This window comes from Chrysemys picta, chromosome 2 (assembly GCF_011386835.1).
Source record: "Chrysemys picta bellii isolate R12L10 chromosome 2, ASM1138683v2, whole genome shotgun sequence".
In the NCBI taxonomy this organism is placed as follows: domain Eukaryota; kingdom Metazoa; phylum Chordata; order Testudines; family Emydidae; genus Chrysemys; species Chrysemys picta.
The window spans coordinates 229072207-229092363 of NC_088792.1; the positions used below are offsets into that span (position 1 = coordinate 229072207).

General features: G+C 41.3%; 1 long non-coding RNA gene across 1 annotated transcript in view; it reads right to left on the reverse strand.

The window, feature by feature from the left end:
* Positions 1-1631: 1631 nt before the first annotated feature.
* Positions 1632-20157, reverse strand: part of LOC122172733 (uncharacterized) — a 134978-nt gene continuing 116452 nt past the window's right edge. The window contains exons 2-3 of the long non-coding RNA XR_006173268.2: positions 8444-8711; positions 1632-3139 (exon numbers count right to left, since the gene is read on the reverse strand). This is a non-coding gene — a long non-coding RNA (uncharacterized LOC122172733). The remainder of the gene's footprint in view (positions 3140-8443; positions 8712-20157) is intronic.

A 20157-nucleotide genomic window follows, 5' to 3' on the forward strand; every position in this document is an offset into this window, starting at 1 on the left:
TTGAGATTCAACTAATAGATTAATGCACAATTTCTGTTGTATCCTACACTCTCTGTATTGACTTGAGATTCCTAGGGAAGAGAAGCCTGAACTAGTAACAGCTTAAAATAGGAGAGTTCAGCTAGGGTAACTCTTAGCTTTTTCAAAGCCAACTGTTAACGTTGATAATAAATTAATAGGACATCATCATTCCATTTTTGTTTAAGACCACGGTTGCTTTTCTACTGCAGAGACAATATAATCCTCTTCATCCTGATTTGACTAAAGCCTGGAAGCCTGCTGAATTGGAGCAAACATCCAAAAGTGTCTCTGCATGTCTAACTTCCTAGTTTCTGTTCAAGATCTTTCCTGAAAGCTACTATAATACTGAGATTGGCTTAAAGAATCTGTCTTAGGTCTTTATAGAACTTCTATCGCTGTGGTATCTATGCACTGTAAGAAGACACCTCCCAGACAGAGGTCTCTCTCCAGACAAAATTTGACTCCACAGATCCAGAGCAGGTTCCACTAGCCTCCTGGATAACACAGTCACAGACGCTGCACCTCACTCGAAGAAGGGTACTTCCCCTTTGGCAGCATCAATAACAACCATTCTACTGGTGTCCAAACCTGTGCCCTTCCCAGGGATATATCATGGACTCAGGTAAATGGGAAAAGTAGCAATGTAACCGTCTGTGTCCTTACCAGGAGCAGATTCCATGCTGGTTTACTGATAGCCCACCAGAAAAGGCATTTTAAAGGTACCAGTAACCAAAGCATGATATCCTTCTGAACAATTTGTCTACAACAGAGCTCAGAAAGGGAGGAAGAAAGGACAGAGACCCCAGGGTCAAATATTGTCCCCTCCTGACTCAAGGTGCTCAGGAAGCAATGGAAGCTGCCCTTGAATGACACTCATGGACAGGAGAGCAAAACAGTGTAACATATCATTAAAACTGAATTAGTGTAAATTTACAAATGTTCTTGACAAAGTGGTGATTTATGTCAATGTCATGCATATACAAATGCCTCCGAATGATCAGTATATATTTCTGTCTTCTCTGTTACTTACTAGGTCCCAATCCCAAATACAGGTGCCTCCATGAAGTCCTATTGACCTCCGTGGAACTCCGCTCAGATACAGAGATCTGTATCAGCACATCTGTTTCCAATAGGAGCTGCTACATGTCCCTGTGTAATACAATTGACTTCACCATTAACATGAATAAATAGAAGCCCAGTCAGCACCACTTATAAGAACACTTGTTATAAGAACTCTCTGGGTACAGCTGCTGAGTCTCACCCGTCATGCTCACAGAGAGTTTTCCCCTCTGTAAAAACACATTCAAGACTCCAACATTATCACTTTTACCTGAACAATTCAAAAAGTCCATTTTAGTTAACTCTTTTGGCTTCTGTGACTTTAAGGGTAATTGATCCGCACCCCTGAAAATTAGGCTATCTTCATTTAGGTTCCTAATTATGGACATACACACCCAATTTTGAAAATTTTGGCTTGAGCAGAGCTTGTTAAAAAAGACATGAGAGGAAAAGAAACTTCTATCAGCAATAAAGTCTTTAATTCATTGGTGTGAAAATGCAAAATTTACACTTTGCCAGTTTTACAGGAAAAGTGAAAACTTATACTGCACTGAGTTTAGAAATTCCACTAAATTGTTTAAAAATCCATTTTTCTGCTTCCATGGTAGGTGCAAACAGTCATTGGTAGCAACATTTCCAGAAAGTAACTTTTTGAGTGGCAAAACCTGTCTGTTCATTTAGGGGAAGTTGTGCCAGATGTTGTATTTGCAAACATTGGATATCAGCTTACATTCCTCATGTACACAAACTCCCATTTAATTTGCACTGGCAGTATGCAGTAGGGAAGGAATGTAGGATCAGGACCTTTTCCATATTGCTTTGGTGTTTAATTCATGCTCACTGCTGTCTCTAGAAATAGTTGTTTTGGGGGAGGTTTTAAATGCCATCTTTGCCAATGTTCAGTTTATGACAATTTATTAAAATCATTTGTTGAGTTCCAGTTATGGTATAGAATGATGGAAACTAGTTTGGAAAGCAACATTTTAATGAAAGCCTATTTATCTAATAAAATCAGCAACAGCAATAAGATTTAGGCATAAAATTTAATGGCGATACATCTGCATATCACACACAAGTAGCATTTTTTTAACTTGGCTCTTAGTTAGATTCCAAGAAACTTGTCTGCCATTTACAGTCAGCATACCATGAAGATATGAGCCCTAACATAACTATCACACCTTCTGCCTTTTCTTCAGTCACTGTGTATAACTGCAGGGCTCATATTAACATTAAGGGGAGTTCCATGCATGCATCACTTGGAGAAAACACCCTCTGAAATATTTTAACGTTATCTTCTTAGACAGGTAGGTATGGCATTAATGATGCAATCGCAATGTGCATTATTAAAGCATCAGGGCAATGAAAAAAAGAACCACGCAGATTTCCAAACACTTTCTTCTTAAAATAGTAAGCTGGATCAAATGGAAAAGTTTTGAGAATCCTGCGAGAACGACATGACTTAGCTGCATATTTCTCTGTAATTACAAAAGATCTAAAACCAGCGCACACCCTTTTTCCTTCCAGAGACAGCAGTGATGTGATAATAAAGACCGACCTCAATATGTAAGCAAATCACAGAAAAGATGCTCTCAATTTATCATAAACATCCAGAGGGTGAAGAGAGAAAGGGGAGTTTACGCAGGAACTGGTTGACCTCTGCCTTCTTTTCTTTTCTTTTTTAAGATATAGATTTTCTTTCCTGTTAATATTGTTAATATTTCACCAGAATTGTAGTATCTATTATATATATTTGGGGGTGTAGAAAAAGTAGTATTTGCAGATAATGAAACATGAGTGGTTGGTGCTAATCAGGGCATGGGGCTGAAGGGGACTCTCAATCTCCCCAGTTATTCCCAGGTAGAGAAGAAGGTGAGGAAGGAGCAGATAGACTGAGGCAGCAGTACATTCTTTCTTCTCTCCAAGATAGCTGCCTTGGGAAAGAAAGCTGCCCAGCCTACTTCTGGGGTCACTCTTCTCTTTGATAGCTGCCAAGTAGATGACTCTGCTTCCCTCTCTGAGTTTGCACTGGCTCCCTTTCCCGTCTGCTTCCTTTCACTATCTGCAATATGGGAGGTAGGATGTTCAAATGGAGAGAGTCATCATAGTTGCCATCAGATAACTTTACTTTATGTCTAACATGACAATTATAATTACACAGGGCTCAAATTGGAGCTTGCAAACCCTTCTTGATGTGTTTGCCCAATAGAACTGTACACATTGTATCTATGGGGCAAAATCCAGGCTCCATTGAAGCCAATGGGAGTTTTACCATTGACTTCAGTGAGGCCATGATTTCACCCATGGGACTCACGGCACTGCTTGTCATAATAAGTACCAATCAGTTGGGATCACATCATTGAGTACAAACCTTTCAACAATGGCTATGATGCACATTTCAAACACATGGAGTACACTAGTTGTCCGCTAACAAATTATTTGCTAGAAGCCACTTTTTATTCAATGATGCATTTTTAGACTAACAAAGGCAACAATTTATCAACCTTGTTACCGCAAACATAGACCTAGGGCCATACACAAGAGCAACAGGACTAACATTGCACAGGCCCCTAAAGGACAGCAATGGGTGCATCACTAAGGTAGGGATTTGGTTCAGATGGATATGCATCCAGATTCTCTGATTCTATGTACACAAACACACCCTTCTCCCTACAGCAACATGTCCTGGCTTCAGAGTAATGCTTAAGAACATAAGAACGGCCATACTGGGTCAGACCAAAGGTCCATCTAGACCAGGATCTTGTCTTCTGACAGTGGCCAATGCCAGGTGCCCCAGAGGGAATGAATAGAACAGGTAATCATCAAGTGATCCATCCCCTGTCACTAATTCCCAGCTTCTGGCAAACAGAGGTTAGGGACACCATTCCTGCCCATCCTGGCTAATAGCCATTGATAGACCTATCCTCCATGAACTTATTTAGTTCTTGTTTTAACCCTGTTATAGTCTTGGCCTTCACAACATCCTCTGGCAAGGAGTTCCACAGGTTGACTGTGCACTGTGTGAAAAAATGCTTCCTTTTATTTGTTTTAAACCTGCTGCCTATTAATTTAATTTGATAACCCCTAGTTCTTGTGCTATGAGAAGGAGTAAACACTTCCTTATTTACTTTCTCCACCCCAGTCATGATTTTATAGACCTCTATCATATCTCACCTTAGTTGTCTCTTTTCCAATCTGCAAAGTCCCAGTCTTATTAATCTTTCCTCATATGGAAACTGTTCCATACCCCTAATAATTTTTGTTGCCCTTTTCTGAACTTTTCCAATTCCAATATATCTTTTTTGAAATGGGACGACCACATCTACACACAATATTCAAGATGTGGGCATACCATGAATTTATATAGAGACAATCTGATATTTTCTGTCTTATCCATCCCTTTCTTAATGATTTCCAACATTGTGTTCACTTTTTTGACTGCCTCTGTACATTGAGTGGATGTTTTCAGCGAACTATCCACAATGACTCCAAGATCTCTTTCTTGAGTGGTAACAGCTAATTTAGACCCCATCATTTTATATGTATAGTTGGGATTATGTTTTCCAATGTGCATTACTTTGCATTTATCAACATTGAATTTCATCTGCCAGGTAGTTGCCCAGTCACCCAGTTTTGTGAGATCCTTTTGTAGCGTCTGTTTGGGACTTAACTATTTTGAGTAGTTTTGCATCATCTGCAAATACTGCCACCTCACTGTTTACCCCCTCTTTTACCCCTTGGTGATCTCTTGCCCTCCTCTGGCATATTCAGGGCATAGATGACAGATTAGTTTCTCTCTTTCTCATCCTACACCGGGGCATGGTCTTGTAAAACTAGCCACTGGTATATGTGATGGGGTATTAGCCTTTGGTAACCCTGTGAATATCAGGGTCCAGACACCCCAATGGGAAAACAAAATGTTTAACCCCATCCAAAATAAGCAGCTAAACCAACTGCCTAAAAATACTACATATTTTACTGTATTGAGTCATGTTTTTTGTGAAAGCTTGTGTTGAACTGAACTTACTAGTCATTCTGAGATATGTCTAGAGGGTGTGGTTAATAATGTATGTATTATATATATGTAGAAAATTATAAGGGCATGGCTACACTTGCAGATGTAGAGCGCTTTGAGTTAAACCAGCCTTCGTAGAGCGCAGTAAGGAAAGCGCTGTAGTCTGTCCACACTGACAGCTGACAGCACACTGACGTGGCCACCTTAGCAGCTCTTGCAATGGTCTCAGAGAGCAGTGCATTGTGGTAGCTATCCCAGCATGCAAGTGGCTGCAACATGCTTTTCAAATGGGGTGGGGGGTGGAGTGTGACAGGGAGTGTGTTGTGTGTATGTGGAGGGAGAGAGAGTGGGTTTTGGGGGGTCTGAGAGCATGTCAGCATGCTGTCTTGTAAGTTCAGACAGCAGCAGATCTCCCCCTCCACCTCTCTCTCTCTCACACACAGCATTCCACAGTAATGGAGCAGATAAGCATGTCAGCTGTCAAATGGAGCTTTCAAAGGGCATATCCAAAACAATGACAAGAGTGGCCACTTGACTTAAGGTGATTATGGGACGTTTCTGGAGGCTGATCTGAGTGCAGTAATGCAACACCTCATTCACACTGACGCTGGGGCTCTCCAGCAGGGGGCGCATCAAACGTTATTCTACTCGCCGAGGTGGAGTACTAGGAGCGCTCTAGCCGTGGAGTCAGAGCACTCTACGTGCCTTGCCAGTGTGGACAGGTAGTGAGCCAGTGCACCCGGGGCTCCTTTCATGTGCTGTAACTCGCAAATGTAGCCAAGCCCTAATTGTAACTGTGGTGGGACTTCAGCATCACCACACAACAGGGTGGTGGAGCAATCTGGCAGGGAGGGGCTACCTCCCCAACCAGACGAGACTGGCTTCAAGCACCTAGCCATTGTCCAGAGCAGCAAGTTCCAGTAGCAAGAGGTGCACCCTTTAGCTACTACTGCTGCAAATAATATTATTTTCACTGTGGCTATTATTAAAAAATGTTCCTCAGCTCTGAGATACAGGAAAACCTCCCCCTCATTGGTAAAACAGGGATTTTGCACACTTTAAGCAAACTAACGGTGTGGGGGGGAGGGGCCTCAAAGAGGGATTCCAGACAGATCAACCCCTTCTTCCAGTCCCCTTGGTGGAGAAGAGTCACAACTGCCAGGAGTCATTCATCTCATGGAATTATTTGAGTGGCAGGCACAGATTTACTACCACTGTCACTCTGCCACTCATCTCAGCTGAGATGTCCCTCGTAAGCAGGGCCTCAGACACTGCAACTGTGTGTGAGAGAGAGATGTTAAGTAGGAAAGAGACAGAACAGTGAAGCCCGGTGGGCTGCAATGAAGCCAGTTCTTGAGCCTCACCATCATCCAGACTGATCAAGCAGAGGGCTATATTTACCTGATCTAAATAAATACATAAAAGTGGGGCATGGGGGTGGGAATCATGACACCCAGGAAGGAAATCTCAAGCTTTTCTAGTGTAGGCAGGGTGTGCTGTATGCAGTTCCTCCTCCCAGCTACTAGGCACTATTCTCAGGCACGATGATCAGGCATACAAGGCTCCCACCCCTCCTCCTCCTCCTCCTCCCCTACCCCAATTGTACCTCACAGTCAGAGTGGGTGAGAAACAACAAGGAGAAATGGATCTGTGCAGTCGCAGGTGTCAAACACTGGTTCATATGTGTTACAATCTCCCTCTGTGCCCAATCCACAGAGGATTTGAGTCTGTTACAGCCCTAGCTAGGAAGTTTTAGCTAAAGCTGTTCTAGCTCATGCTTTTAGTTCTGGAGGTCTACAATTCATTTCTCTGTGTGTCAGCTAAGATAACAGCTATCAGGGTCTTTACAATGGAGGCCACACATGCAGGGAAGTGTGCAGGATCGAGCCCTAAGTCTTCATGACAGACAATTCTAATGCTTTATGGTGCAAACTTTGAGCATCATTTTAAAAAATGCTTATTTGCAGTTGAAATGGAGTTCAGGTGCTGAGATACAGTTCTCACCCACCAGCAAACTGCAAGCTCAACATTTAGGCTATGTCTATACTAGAGCGCTTACAGCGGCACAGCTGTACCAATGCAGCTGTAAGATCTCTCATGTAGCCGCTCTACACTGACTAGAGAGAGCTCTTCCGTCGACATAATGAGACCACTCCCAATGAAGCTCTCCCGCCGACATAGCGCTGTGCACACTACTGCTTATGCCAGTGAAATTTATGTCACTCGGAGGGACTTTTTTTCACACCCCTGAGTGACACAAGTTTTGCCGACATAAGTGATAGTGTAGACATGGCCTTAGGAAAAGTAACATTTCTGGGTATGGGATATATCTGGATAAGATGGAGAATACAAAGCAGTGTGGGGAACAGTGATAAAGGAAGGGGCAAGACTATTCTTTAGATTGTCAGCTCTTTGGGGAACAGGCCTTCTCTTAGTTCTGTGTTTGTACAACTACTAGCACAATTGGGTCCTGGTCCATGACTGGAACTCATAGATGCTACCAAAATATAAATAATAATAGCAATAGAATGTGTGCAGTTAGGGTATCTTCTATGCATAGAACTGCACGACATAAAACTGCTACTGAAAGACAATATCAACTCTAAGACATGGCAAATTATTTTAGCCTGCAAATCTCCTTAAAAGACTCTGACAATACAGTACAGACAATAATAAATTCCAGGACATCTAATGGAATAAACATCTCAGCCATCGGCCTCCAGTACTTTGATACAATATGGTACATTTAAAAAAAGAAGAAACAGCTTATGTTATTTCAGGGCACTCAGATTTTGGAAGACAAAATGTTAGATTCCCTCAAATTTTTGATTTTATTATTTGATTCTAGAATTAACTATTTGTATTATGAACGTAAGAAGAGGCATAATAATGTATTTATAATGTCTTTGTTGGACAAAGTATTCTTGTGAACTAAAATCGAATTTGCATTTCTAACACATAGATGGTCAGAAATATAGAGTACATGACAATATCGTCCTGCAGTTTTAACATTTGATCAGTACACTAAAATGTACTCTATTTACCGGAAAATACGAGTGCCAAAGCTAAAATGCCTTATAAATGTTCTGAGTGATCATACATATATTTGAGAGGGTTTGGGGTTTGTTTGTTTTTGTTTTTTAATAAAAAAAGGTTATCTAACTGTAAGACATTAGGAGTGAAGTCCTGGCTCTATTGACATCTATTGCAAAACTCTCACTGACCTGAACAGGACCATGATTTTGATCAGTGTATATGCTATATATAGTATAAACCCATCTGACTTGTGACTTCTTCAGATATAGAGCCTCCTGCTGTCAACTGACTACCCAGATAGATAAAACTACTTACCCATTCAATGCCATAGCCATCTACATGCAGTGTTGGCAGGCCATTCATTTCCATTTTATAGGAGGCGTGCATAGCTTTGGTTGTATCGCCATTGGTCTTAAGTCCCATAGATTCTGCAGTTTTTTGCATCTCTTCCAGCATTTCCAGCAGTCAGTCAGTTGTCTCTCCACGTACGCCAATATCATCCACATACCTGAACTCTTCAAAGATGAATCTTTAAATATCTCATCCTCTAGTTTGGCCTCAATCAGCTTTGTCATCAGATAGCCTATTAGAACATTAAATAACGTTGGTGAGTGAATACATCCCTGGTGTACTCCTGCTTCCACTGAAAACCAGTCTGTAATACAACCATTGACCTGCACACAGCTAAATGTACTGCGGTACAGTTCCTCCACTAGGCACTAACTTTTCAGGCACCCATACTGACATAGTAGTATCCATAGTGCTGATCGATGCACTGAGTCAAAAATGGCTCCAAAGTCTATAAATGTGATGTTAACTTCCATTTGTCGTTCTAGTCATTTTTCAGTAACATTCTACAGAGCATATATGGCATGGATTGTCGATCAAACCATATTGATTGTCTCTCATTTTTTGGGTTGAGATAATATGTCAGTTGGTTCAGTAGTATGATTGTAAATACCTTCCCTGGGACTGACAACAGCGCTATTTCCCTATAATTTGAGCAAGCTCATCGCTCTCCTTTTTGAATGAAGGGATGATATAGCCTCTTTTCTAACCTTCTGGAGCTTGACCAGTTTCCCAAACTTTAAAGACTATTCTATGAAGCTAGTGAAGCAACTTTGGCTTCCACTTTTTAGTAGTTCTGCTTGAATATTGCCAAGATCAGGTTGTGATGCTGGTATACCAGGTGCCATCTCATGCCAAGGTCTCCAGGTTTCAACTGAACACTGAAAAAACACATAGTTGGAATCAATCTGACTTACCAGTGTATTCGTATTGTTAAATTAGGTATTAGGATTATATAAGAACGTGTTTAGACTTTATTGAATGCTTGCGAGTTACTGCATGCATTAATCTAACTTATAGAAGCTGTATCCCATATTGTAAGGTAATATTTTAATATTGGTGATGTAAGCTTCTGGGACTGTGTAAATCACTAGACAGGAGAGAGACATTAACTAGTGTAAAGTGTTGAAACATTAAAGGAAACAAAAGACTTTGTTGTTCTATGCTTCCCCCAAATGAGTTCCTCCCATCAGCTGAGTTCACAGCTCAGAGCACACTGGGACAAGGGGAAAAACACACCTAACAAGAAGGAACTGGACCTCTATGCTTTTTGGACTCTGGGGGCAAGTTTTCTAAGCATAAGCAAGGGATCCCCAGAGGCTTAGCCCGGGAAAGCCCTAAAGGACATATAGAGCTTGCTTATTATAGAAGCTTCTATTACCTCTTGAAACTTAGATTGTAACTCATTTGTGCATGTATGTTTACCTGCTTTAACCTTGTACATAACTCTCATTTCCTTTTCCTATTTAATAAATCATTAGATAGTTTATGATAGGATTGGCCCCAAGCATTGTTTTTGATGTGAGATCTAAGATGTAACTGACCTGGAATAAGTGACTGGTCCTTTGGGACTGGGAATAACCTGAATATTGCAGTGACTCTTGGTATAAAGGACTATCTATGACAAAGGTAGGCTTATTTGGATGGTAAGACAGATCAGAGTACCCAAGGTCTGTGGCTCCATGATTAGGCTGTTATAGTGCCTGAGGAGTTTACCCTTGATAATTGGTTGGTTAAATCTAAGTATAGAACTCACAACCAACTTGGGGTCTGCACCCTGGTTTTTCACTGTCTGCCCTGAAGTTGGTACTTGCACTCCTTAGTCACTGCAGGGCAGTTTGACACAGGTGCTTTATCATTTTGTAATTGTTTGACCACAAGCATCACTTCCTCCTGTGTCACTGGCCTGTTTTCTGCTGGATTCATTTTTGGATTAAGTTGTAGTTTATATCTTGGGAGGGATCTGTTCATTAATTCACAAAAATTCTCATGCCAACACTTACATTCTGCATTAATGTCCTGGCTGTATTCCCCATTTTTGTCCTTAACTGGCAGAAGCTGTGAGAGTGGATGTCCAGTTAGAAACCTCACAAAGTCTCAAATACACATTTCTGGCCATGCCTTTCAGAAGCTTCTTCAATGCACTGCACCATACTATTCTCACAATTGATAACGATCATTTTGACAGGGCCTCCTAACTGTTCAAAGACATTTTCTATACTGTCCATTTCCTCCATTCTTCACTGACCCTGACCTTCCAATGCATCCATTCTTCATTGCGCCTCTTTTTTCTCTCTCCCATAATTTGATGGTATCATCTGTAATCCAACATTGCTTTTTCATTGTCCTTAGTCCAGTTGTTCTCTAGCAATCTCTGAGATAGAATCCCAAAATAAAATCCACTCTTCCTCCACGGTAGGTAGATGGCATATAACAGTGGTATGCAACCAGGGGCCTGGGGCGCCCTGGGGGGCCACAGGCAGGTTTCAGGGGGTCCATCAAGCATGGCTGGCATTAGACTTGCTAGAGCCCAGGGCAGAAAGCTAAAGCTCCCCCATGCAGGACTGCAGCCTGGGTCCCTGGGGCTGAAGCCAAAGCCTGAGCAATTTAGCTTAGCGATGTCTCCCATGGTGTGCGGCCCCAGACAATTGCCCTGCTTGCTACTCCTTATGCTGGCCCTGGCTTTTATAGGCAGAAAAATAGTTGTTGTGGCACAGCTGGGCCGTGGAGTTTTTATAGTATGTTAGAGGGGCCTCAGAAAGAAAAAGGTTGAGAACCACTGGCATAGAATAGAGAATATTTGTTGAAAATCACTACTGCATAACTATTAGCAATCACTTCATCATAATGCTTATCATCAATGAAGCATTTTGCTTTAATAGTTACTCATCCCTGGAATTTTATTAAAATGAGTTTAGTCAAGTGTTTCCGAACTGGAATGTGATCCAAAGTTGCATTGTCACCCAATGGATATTGAAATGTATACTTACGGCAATTCTTGTGCTGAAACCAGGTAACCATTAAAAATAGGCCAAGCAAATTCTAATAGACGCACATCATTATCTGATTCCTCTTCTGGTAAGCTGTGTGGTCCCAGTCCCAGTTCAAATCCAGATGTAGCATGGCCAATTCTCGCATTCATATCTCTTAAGATGACTATATAATTAGGGTGACATATTGGATATAATGTCATCTAACATGGCATAGAATCTTCTTAGTGCCAGTCTCATGCACATCTAAAGTGGGAGAGTTGGGCAATGACCTGGCAAAGCATCGCTAGTTTTGACATGAACAAGAAAAGGACATAACCCTTTGTCAGATTCATCTTCTTTGGCAGTTTCCTCTGCTACACACAATGGAACCAGGCTTCAGTATTCATTTAAATCTTCTACTACATGCAGAGCACATGATGATGGTTCCTCCATAACCCACAGACAGGGGGAAGCACCCAATAGAAAGATTGTATATCCACTTCTGCAGTGACATTAGTATCTGAAGATGGGATCATCGATGGTTTGATCATTAAAATCTGTTGAGAAAAATGACTCTCCTGGCTGAAGAACTGGAAAAGTTGAATGTTGCTATATGTGGCATTCAGGCATCATGGTGGCATCTGAACACTGAGAGCACAGTTCTGACTTGTAGTGGTCAGATCTTTCAATTGTTGCATGCCTGTGATACATCCGAGAGGCACACTGATATTACCCTGGTTTTAGAGTGACCAGATGTCCTGATTTTATAGGGGCAGTCCTGATTTTGGGGTCTTTTTCTTATATAGGCTCCTATTAACCCCCACTCCCTGTCCCGATTTTCCACATTTGCTGTCTGGTCACCCTACCTGGTTTTGGCCTCTATGGCTCGATCTGTGCACTTGGCAGGCTTTTCCTCCACATCTGAAGGTAGGACATATGCTAATTATTAGTGCATATGCTCCATGTGGTGCAAGGCCTGATGCCAAAAAAGAAGCTTTAGGAATATCACTGCCCAAATATTCAGTGGGCCTCTGATTTTTATGCACCCAAAATTACTGCAGGCAAACAGATAACTGCATTGGAGAAAAACTCCCCTCTCCCTCCCTTGCAGGCACAGAAGGCCATGACTAGAGAGGAACTGGCGTGGCTCCATTGTGTGAGCTAGGGACGGGGGCATGATTCAGCAAATCAGTGCATACGGCAGAACAGTCATAGGCACGGACTCCTTCTGGAGCAAAAAATTATAGGGGCACGGGCTTTGCTAGGGAAGGATTGGGGCCTGTGTATGCAGAAACATCCCTCTTGCTGCTAGGTTAAGGGGGAAGGCATGAGAGCAAAATTCAACCTTGAAGCTGTTATTCCATATAGTCTCTAGGGAGAGGAATCGCTTCCCCAGGCAGACCTCCTCAGAGCACATTCTCATCTATTCAGGCTGCGGACTGGGAAGAGGATGAGACATTATCATGAAAAAGTAGCTTCAAGCCGCACATCTGTCTTCAGTGCTTTGTGCAGGCTCAGTCTACTTGTGCACACACTGCAGGACTAGGGCCTTAATTACCAGTAAATCAGAGGCGCACTGAAAAATATGGGTCCCAAACCTCCAACCTAAGTAGCCTATTGAAATCAATGGGACTAGCTGCATGCATACGGTTACTTGTTTGTGGAAAGGCTGTAGAATCAGGCCTTTATTTATATGTTTGTTTAGTAGATCAATAACATCCAAATATTGACATTTTCTAAACTATTAAAATGCATTTGAAAAACACCTTCAAAATATATATATAGTTTTTCAGTGTCTTATTACCTTGTATTTCTGCATTGCACAACATTTTTCAAGTAGGAGACTAGACCAGAAAGTTGATTCAGATGCAACTATTGGATAACAGAAATAGCAAAACAACACTGCTTGGGGGGGATCTAGTTACTAGAGTACAGCATGTTGGAATTGTCTGACCGAATCGTTTAGAAAATGACTTAATATTTACCATTAATATACTGTTGATATTTTTTTATATGGAACAGGAGGAACAACTACTCAGACATTAACAACATCATCCAGGCTCTTAGATAACCAGTTTAATCTTCTGCTACATGTTTTGCAAAAAGAAAATTAATATTCCTTTTACATGGAGCTTGAAACAAAGTCTAATTTAAGAAGATTAGCTGACAATTTAACGGATTGATCCAAAGATTGTTTTAATTTGCAAATAATCTCCTAAATGTAATGAAATCTCTCAAGTAACATGAAAACTATTCTGAATCCAAAACTAATGAGCTATTGATTCTTTTGTTATGAAATCATTCTATTGGTCGGCAATATACCTTTGGGCCACAATGTATTACATGAGCAAATTACAGTAGCTGATGCTGACAGTGAAGAAATGACAGCAGAGTTTTTCCTCATTAAAATCCATGCTGAAAAAATGTAAAAGCTAACTTTTTCCTCTAGAAAACAAACAAAAAAAATCAAGTATGTTTCATTTCTGGCCAAACACACACACGCAATATATATATATATATATATTGAATAGCTGAATTTCTAGTGAACCTAAGCCATCTTTATTTCCAAGTCAGAAATCTATCCTTATAATTTTTATATCTACGTTGGATGTGGTTACAGAGAATTAGACAAAGCCTGTGTAAATACATTTTGAAAGGCCAAAATTGTCAAATCTGGGTGGAACATAAATTAGCAAGGCACCTAAATCCATGTTTAGGCATCTAAATTGAAGTGGTCTGATTTTCAAAGTTGTTGAATAAAACTTTCATTGACTTTAAAGGGAGTTCTGAGTATTCAGCACCTCTGTAAAGCTGGAAAAATTACTTAGGTGCCTAAATATGGATTTCATGTTCAAGTATGTTCAAGTGAGGTCAGTTCTGCCATTCTTAATCAGGCAAAACTCCCACTGACTCACAGATGCATGCTCTCACTCTGCCATCCACTCTCTCGCGGAGGACCATCATCCTACCTAAACGCAAAGGAAGAGGGTAAGAAAGAGAGTTAGCCTGATGTCCCTTTGGCACTGTCCTTAAATTTTCTCCAAATAAAAATTTAGTTCGACCATAGGGCAGGGCCAGATTAAGATTCAGGCACTATAGCCTGTGTCTTAAACCCCAGCTCTTGGAGTTGCATGATGAGATCAGACGCTCACCTTTCATTAAAAATAAAAGGTGGTGGTGCCCTTATTTTTGTGAAGAAAAGCTTGAAAATGTGAGTCAAGCATAATCAATATCAACCTGAGTCTGCAGAGAGCCTGAAACAACAGCTCAAGGAGGTGTGAACTGCCCCATGCATTTTATCACTAAAAGTTGTTGACTTGGGGGGCCCCACTAATATCAACTTAGCTAAGGACTCTATATGGCAGGCCTCTCGATGCTGCCACCCTATAATAGCTCTGCAATGGTGATGTCAACGAGGGCCTCCTATGCAGAGTCCTATACACCATAGGATGGGAATGAAAGCCTTTCTCCAGACACTCTGTATGACTGAAGCCAGGGAAAGGTGATTTGGGTTGGGGGAGGCCTAGCCTACCTAAACAAGAGGGATAGCAGGCCCCCACTAGCCCAGCAGACGGCTCCTGTGTGAGTGGCCCCTGCCACTGCCATTCCAAGGAGAAGAAGCTGTACAATGCATGGTGGTATGCAAAGATTCCATGTGTGGTGTGGGAAGGGCCCTGGATTGCCTTAGTCCAGTACTTGAAAAATGAGCTAACTCTCCCTAACCATCCTCTATGATCACCTACAATCAGAGTCTAATCCTGTTCAGGGAGGAGTACACAATACTGAAGATATGTGTGGGGGGAAGCCACATAATCACGTGATTAAATCAGCCACTTACTCCACATGCAGCTCTCTCTTCAATAAATTGGAGGTAAATCCAGGCATGATAGCAAAAGTAAAAGCCATGGGGCAGGCCAGCTATTGCTGAATAGGACAGGGCAGGAAAGCACATCAGATGAACAAAGCTAGCACAATCACAGTGTTATCCAGTCCTCATGCACAAATGCACACATTAAGATGTAGGAGGGATTGCTTGAGTGGAACACATTGTACCACCAGCTTGCACTGAGGGGAAGCACCATCTCCTCAAGACAAAAGCACTGATAAAATAGTTTATCCCGGTACCTTGGGATTTTCTATCCTACCTATCACTGCAGTATCTCAACATTTACCCTGCCAACCAACATGGGGCAGCCTTTTGAACAAGAACCTATTGAAATCAGTGCCCATGCAGGTAAAATACACAGTAGGGGAACCCAGGAGGAAAGTGTAGCCTGTGACTCACCCCGGGACAGCACTCACTACAGCGTAGGCCCTGGTTTGATCCACTTCACCACTGAGACAAGATTTTCTCTTTACAGGGCTGCTACTCACCGTGATTTAGTGCAATGTTTTGGACTTAATGCCCATTTCTAGTCCTGTCCTATCTTCACCTTCAGCATGCCCTCCCTTTTCAAAACTGCAAATTTAGTAGGAATGTGGCATGAGGGCATAAGGGGAGGGTGGCTGGTAACATGCCAAGACTCGATCTGGATGTGCAGTTGATTTTCTGCTTTTGAGTAGGCCACTTACGCCCCTGGTGGGAGATTTAACTGTTTTACCCAGTGATTTATGTCAGCTGTAACCCTGAGCAGTATTAAGCTTTCTAGAAGGCTGGATCTTGCTCTTGAAGTATTCCTATTGACGTTGATGGGAATAAGCTAAATCAAGTGGCAGTTGGTTCTGAATTCACAGAAAATGTTTTCCTGTTGAAAAGAAATGGAACACAAAATTAAAGAATTCTGTCTCTTGCTCAGAGCTAATGGAATAAGAGTGCTTGATCAAAATTTGGTGAGGTGAATGGTGGGTTCTGAATATATTTCCTGAATATAAATTATGAAATATATTAGTTTCCTTTTTCATTTATTGCATGCTTGTTGTTGATTTTTTTCTGAGCATATTACTATCCTAGTAGACACATGTACTAAACTGTTCCACATCTCTAAATAGTTACAGATTTATTATAATATGTAGTCAGCCATTTGTATTGTTTATGTGCCAGAAATAGCGATATGTACATCATACAAATTTAGATATAAAGAAATCATTACATTATTGCTAAGTGTTCTAAATGAAAAACTCTGGCAGTTTATGTGAATTATCAAGGGACATTTGGAGTATCCCTAGTGGTTATAGGACATTTCCATAAAGCCTGGTAAGGTGAAAAATTTGCAAGGACAATCTGACCATCTGTCATCAGCTGGGTTCCGTGACACTGAGGGCTCCTCTGAAATGGCCAATAGGCCTCATGCATAACCAAGGCCTTGTGCTTTTGCATATGTTGACCTGGGCAGATAATCCTTCATAATTTTTTTTGTAACCATTTCCATGCTGCCTTTTAAAGAAAAAAGTCATTTATATCAGCTAGAAAATAAGTTTAAAAAGCTGATTCTCTGTTGACACTCTGTCTAAACAAATTCACTGCAGATCAAAGACATTTTATTAATAGCTCTTTCGAGTATTCCATAAAAGCTAGAGAAAAACTGTTTTGCTAAACTTTTGTGTGACTTGGATGCTTCATTTAAACTGTAAATGTAGATGTTAAGAACATTTATTACACTGCCAAGATTTATTGCTAACAGTCTCATTACAACTAGATTATTTAAAAGCAGAATGCATTCTGAAAAAAATAAAAACATTCCTGCAGCCTAACAAAACCATGTTAGCCTGGCTATATAGTTGCTCAAATAATGAAGTCCGCATCTCACAGCAAAAATCAAAGATAAACTGTTCTTACAATGATGTCAAGCACCACTTAAGACTTGCAAATACAGTACTATCACATGATAGGTTTTTCACTAATATGTAAGGATTGCAGCTAAAACTCTTACAATATTGGTGAAAGGAATTAAGACATGTTAGAAAAATCAACTACCGGGACACATTTTTACACTTTAGCTTATATCCCTTACTGCTTGGAAATGAAGGATGAATACAACATATGTCCAACATTTGCTTCTATCTGAACATCCAATTGTTAGCGAGTAACAGCCACTGTCAGAAGAAAAAGAATGGAATGAATATATGATGGGAACCTCCCTTCTGTCAGTATGACACAATCCTATGGGCTTTATTTCGTCCTTGACACATGCAATGTTTACATACGTAGGACCAAACTCCCACCATCTTCAAACAACACATTATACATGTGTGGAAGTAGCTCTCTCACATATGGGGGGAAATTGTTATACCACAGTCCATCACTGTATTCTTCTAGTAAACAAAGCCTTTTAATTACTTACGGCTATATTCTCCTCTCTACAGACATAGATCCCACTGATGTTAATGGGAATTACACCTGAATACTGAAGGGTGAATAGATCCATTAAGGTCTAGGCCTGCTCTCAGATCTCCACCATACACGGTATCACAAAAATATAGAATAAGCTAAGTATCTTCCCTGTACTTTTTATTCCACTGGGATACCTCTTTAAGCATTGACATCCAGAATCACAGGACATATACCGATCTTGAGCTGTGTGTATACTCTCTATCCTGGGATTTCCATATAGACTGTAAACTATGGCCTTGCACATCTTTCATGTTAGGGACAGTGGACCTCTTAGGAGACTGCAAAGCCAGCCTTTGTGGCCTGTGAATCCAATGGCTGCTGCCTTTTCCTGATTTGAGGACCTAGAGACATAAAGGAGTATCTTAGTGTTAATGCATTTCTAAAATTTGCAGATGTAAAGCTACATAAACTGATCACTAGGGTTGAAAGTTTAGTGTTGGTTATTCATGAAGATCACAGATTATTCACACTCATTACAGCCACCCAGGGTTAGCCTTCAGGGTCTGTGAAAAACATGCCCACAGGTACCTTGATTTTGTCGAAGGACTTCAACACAGTTTGCAGCTGTGGGAGGCATGGCTGTCCAAGCTTCCCAGGGAAGGCATCTCGCTACCACCTGCTTTTAGCATGAGAAAACTTTGTCTGCCTGCTGTGGGTCAGCTTCCGAGCTCCACCAGCCACAGGTGATGCAAGCACTGACTTCCGGGTCTTCTTAGGCCCCACTCTCTCTTTACATGTTAGCAATAGACACACTGTAGCTCCCAAGCAGTCCAGGCATCTCCCTGGAGTGTCCAGCCCCGACCCTCTATTCACTCATAGAATGCCCACAGCTGCCATTCCTGAAAGAATAGTACATACCAGCTTCCCAGTTACACCTCAGGATCACCACTCTGTGTAACACACATGGCATTTAGATGTATTTATAGTAAAAACAAAAAGTTTATTTAACACAGAACGGAGATTCAAGAAGAAGCAAGTAGAAATAATGGAAACAAATGATTATGCGTAGACTGTCGGTCCTTCATCAGTTGAGACTGAGCAGATCACAACATGTCTTCCAATCTTCTCCGGCCATCCTTTGCCATGCTTGTCCATATCTCCTTGTTAGGAATCATCCCACCTCTTTGAAGGCCGACCGCGTGGCCATTTCTGTTCTCGCAGATATCACTCGGATATAGCTGCAGTCCATCTGTTGTCGCTGAGTCCCATCCATCACATTTTGCTGATCCTGCTTTCAACAACGTCTCACCCACTGCATTTTGCTGATCCTGCTTTTAACAATGTCTCGCAATCCAGACCTCTGCCTAATTATTTCGTTGGGGATGTGATCGCTGAGCGAAATGCCCAAAAATGTTCATTCCATCGCCCTCTGTGTGACAGACAGTTGATGTTCTTCAATCTTTGTCAGCAACCATGTTTTGCTGCCATATAACATCGCTGGAAGCACGGTCGAGTTGAAAAGATTCGCACGAGTTGTTTTGCTGATCTTTCCTTGGAGTCATTGAATGTGCACCATCCAGCTTTTTTTCTGTGCGGCAGTTCACCTTTCTGATTGTGGCTCATGTAGGATTAATATCAACTGTGAGCAGCTAAACCATCTCAGGTTCACAGATGATATAGTGCTGATAGCTGAAAATACAGTCCAGCTTGAGAGAATGCTTAAAGAACTGAATGCAAAAAGTAGTCAAGTCGGATTTAAAATGAATTGGTTAAAAACAAAATACATGAGATCAGATGTTCTGCCAAGAACCCAAATAATTCTTGGAGGAGAGCAGATCCAAGAGATTGATAAATACGTTTATTTGAGCCAGGAAGTCAACAAATAGTTATATAGAAAATAAAACCTTAACACACTTTCTAGAGCCTAAACTTAACTAACAAGCTATTGTCATGTCATACAGAGCAAAAGCTTCACCTCAAATCCTTCCAACATATTACAGCCAGGCTTGGTTGTGACCTTCTATTCAGAAGACAAGTCACTCTTGGCTCCTCAGTAGAAAGATTCCCTGTGTCTCTTTGCAATCCAAGATATGTTAAAACAGCCCTTTGATCTTGATTCATAAACATAACACTCCCCTACTGAATGTTCTTTCCTGTGGCCTCCCTCCCTTGTTGATCTGGCAATCTTTTAATTAGCATCAGGCTCCACATGCAGATATTGTGCATTGTGTATCTCACAATGCAGCCTACACACTTGACCAGACAAAAAGAGATAAGTGTCTCCTATCCCCTGCCTGAACAGAATCTGTCCAAGGCCAGTCACCTCTTGGTGACCTGCTTTTAACTATAAGTGTTTTCAGAACATACATTTCCAGTGTAGATACATAACTTGAATAATACTCATATATACATTTCACAGTGACTAAAATCACCTGTGT